Source organism: Astatotilapia calliptera, chromosome 5 (assembly GCF_964374335.1).
Source record: "Astatotilapia calliptera chromosome 5, fAstCal68.1, whole genome shotgun sequence".
In the NCBI taxonomy this organism is placed as follows: Eukaryota; Metazoa; Chordata; class Actinopteri; order Cichliformes; family Cichlidae; genus Astatotilapia; species Astatotilapia calliptera.
The window spans coordinates 2,410,871-2,414,463 of record NC_137426.1 but is presented as its reverse complement, the minus strand read 5'-3'; the positions used below and the strand labels follow the sequence as shown (position 1 = coordinate 2,414,463).

Genomic DNA, 3,593 nt, shown 5'->3' with positions numbered 1-3,593 from the left:
ATTAAGAGGCTCTGATGCCTGTGTCTCAATCTCACGTCTCACAATGTCGTGAAGAAATATTTTAAAAAATTATTGTTCAAAAAATGATTTGAAGGCAACAGGCATCGCCCTGAAGGGAGGGAGAATGGACTGCCATACCCGTTATTACGTCTTGATGCTCAGTCATCCAGGTAAGTAAATCTCCAAAAGTTGATTCTGTTCATTTGGACGTTTTCAGTGGGAGAAATGTTTCATCACTCATCCAAGTGACTTCTTCAGTCTCAGCTGACTGCAGGTTTCCCCAATCTTATAATTAGTACATTTGCATAATGACTGAAACCAGCCCACTGAAGGAACAATGGGCTGGGAGGTCATGAGAATTTGCATATTAAGGATCAGGAACTGACCTGAAAACATCCAGATGAACAGAATCAACTTTTGGGGCCATACCCGTGATGTGTCTGTGAGCGAGGGAGGGAGAAAAAGGAAAAGTACGAGCTGTCACGGAGCAGAAACAGGAGCTGGAAGCATGTAAATATAATAATAACCACTGCAGCCAAACAGAGAGCCTGACCAGTCCAGCTGTAAGTAAGCTGTTAAGACTCGACTGTACGCTGTGTTCGTGTTTCCTCTGAAACAATAAGTTCCGTTGGAGCAGCCTTTCAACGCCTCTCTCTGTCTCTCACTAGCAAAGTTGACCCACACAACAAAGTTAAGCTAGTTTTCAGCTACGAGCCGACACGAACCCGACGTATCAGCCAGAGGTCCCTTTACTACGTTTCAGAGCTGCGGACCTGTTTTATATACGAGGTCGCTGCAAAAAGTGCAGCCTTACCTAATGTGCACCTACTGTTACTCATTTATATTAAGATTTTAACATCTAGTTGGTGTTGGTGTGGAGAGTAACCTTCAGTAATAGTAATGAATTACAACATTTCAAAAATGGGAGGCTGGGTTACATTTTGTCTGACTTGTGCAGAGGAGGGTAGGCGAGGGCTCTGCAAAGCTGACGGAGCAGTGAGGGAAACAACCAGGACTCCAACAGGTGAGTGTTTGTGAGGACGGCCCACAGTGACCTGTGCAGATAATCTGCAGTGTTCCAAGCAGTCCTGTGACTCAGTGTTTAGAGTGAGCCACAGCAGAAGATTCATTCAACGTGAATCAAAGAACGTAGATGCTGATAACTGAGTCTGAATTCTTACTTTACTGTTTCTCCAGAACTGAGGGGGGTCAGGAGCGGCGAGCACGAGTTTTCCAGAAGGCTGATGCGGTTGAAGGCGAGCAGGCAGATACGTTTTGATACATCTCTTTGGTTTTTTACAGAAACAGAGCAGCTCCACAATTCAGCTCACCAAGAATTTCACCTGGCAGAGAGAGGAGAGAAAACCTGCCCCCAACTTTTAACTCATTTACTCTTAGTTACAAAAAACAGTGAAGAAGGCCAGAAACAAACATCTGAAGCTCCGTGCTAAGATTTAGGATTATGTAAGCGCACATTTAAACCACAAGATGGCAGCACTCTGACGTCCTTCACTCTGATGCTCCTCAGACAGCACAGGTCACTGTCTTTACCTGTGAGATGCATTTGACATCACTGAGTAGTTTTCTTATCTCAGCATGTTTCACTTTACAGTCCAGAGAATAATCAGCCTTATTTCTCTTTTCTACAGTCTCTTATGTGTCAGCTGCTGCAGGTCAGTCGTGTTTGACAAAATGAGTCTAAATGATAAAGTTTGGTGTAAATAACACGACATAAATACTGTGCACGCTCTTCTCTCTTCTGTTAGGTGGTCAGATCAGATTAGCTGGGTCTGGGTCGACTCGCTGCTCTGGAAGAGTTGAAATCTATCACAATGGCTCCTGGGGAACAATCTGTGACGATGCCTGGGACTTAAAAGATGCTGAGGTGGTCTGCAGACAGTTAGACTGTGGAACAGCACTGAGAGCCACTACAAAAGCTCACTTTGGTGAAGGAACCGGGCCGATCTGGCTTCATTATTTGGGCTGCGCAGGAACTGAAACATCTCTACGTAAGTACGATCATGGAGGCTTTCGGTAACAAGACTGGACATCATGAGGACGCTGGTGTCATCTGTTTAGGTGAGAGATGTTTGGATTACGCACGGTGTGTCAGATACTGTAAACACATGTTTTTGGCTGCACTGTACATTAAACAAATCTGTTTTATTATCCAGCAGTTCAGGTATGAAATGTTTCCTATTCAATATGAATGCAGCTGTAATCCACAGAGAAAAACATCCACTGTTCTCTAAGCTATAAAACTGAAAACAACTTTGTCCACACAGCTATGTTATAATTATGTGACACCTGTCTCTACTGAGAGGGGCCCTGGGTTCCTGTTGTTACTTAGTGCTGATTCCCCCTTTCTGATGCTTGTGAAATGAAATATGCACTAAACTACACTATATGGAAACAAACCACACACTAGCAGGTTAATAAAGTTAACACTGCTTTAGTGACTGATTAGTTCCAAAAACACAAAAGAAAAGAAGTAAAATTAATAAAGTTGGTTGAGCAATGGTAAAGTATTTAACATCAACTGAAACCAAATAATTAAATAATAGTGTGGGCCCACTCTGTCACGGCTGTGGCAGCAGTCATGTGGTGTAGTGAAGGAAGGACCCAAACTGCACTGGCTGTGATGCGAGTGAGCTTTATTACAGAAGGTGAACATAACAAAGTGAGGGCAAAACTAAAACACAACCTAAACTGGGAACAACTAAAGAACAAACCTGAAACCACAGAAACACGGGATGAAGAGCAAAAATGGCACGGAGAATGTTGGGCAGAGAGACGCAGAAATTACACCAGGTTACACAGACGACGCGACAAGGAACACAGGCAGGCACACACTATAAATACACACAAGGTAAGGAGGGAATGACGCACCACAGGGGAACACAGCTGAACCTAATTAGACAAGACAAGGAAGTAAAACAGAATACAGGACCTTCAAAGTAAAACAGGAAACACAGGGAAGTGTCCAAAACTCAAAAACACTGGGTCACCGACACAGGGCCATGACACACACACTCTCACTGACACACACACCTTAACTGCAACAGTCTTTCTGTTAGCAAACACCTCGTTGCAGGCCTGAGTTGTGGCTCGGGTGCGTTGGGACTAGGGATGGGTATCGTTTAGGTTTTATCCGATACTGGTGCCAAACCGGTACTTTTGAAATGGCGCTTGAACCGGTGCTTAAACAATGGAAAAAACACAAACTTTGTCCAAAAACCTCTCATGTTTAGCTGTTTTCCACTTTTTCTTTGGTCATTAGCCTTTTTGGCCAGGGTGAAGGGAGTATCTGCCATCAAACAAGAAGACAGCCGCATGTAGCTATGATGATGTTTGCTAGTTCACCTTACATGCATTAATGTAATAACGTGGTTAGCCTACTCAACGTAAATTACACACGAACAACATTAAGCTCCTCACGCAGAGAAGAACGGCTGCTGCTGCATCATCATCCTCATCATTTCTGCTACACTGGCAGGGCTAGGGGCCAGGACGCTCCTCTTCGGGTTCTTGGGGGATGTTGCTAATTCCGGGTTGATAACAGGCACCACACCCGCAGTAGATGTGCTCGGTGT

General features: G+C 44.2%; 1 long non-coding RNA gene across 1 annotated transcript; it reads left to right on the top strand.

Moving 5' to 3' along the window:
• Window positions 1-1,348: 1,348 nt before the first annotated feature.
• LOC113021618 (uncharacterized) lies at window positions 1,349-2,507 on the top strand. Its single transcript, XR_003272328.2, has 3 exons — window positions 1,349-1,537; window positions 1,650-1,673; window positions 1,767-2,507. It is a non-coding gene; the product is annotated as an uncharacterized LOC113021618 (long non-coding RNA).
• The last annotated feature ends 1,086 nt before the right edge of the window (window positions 2,508-3,593 follow it).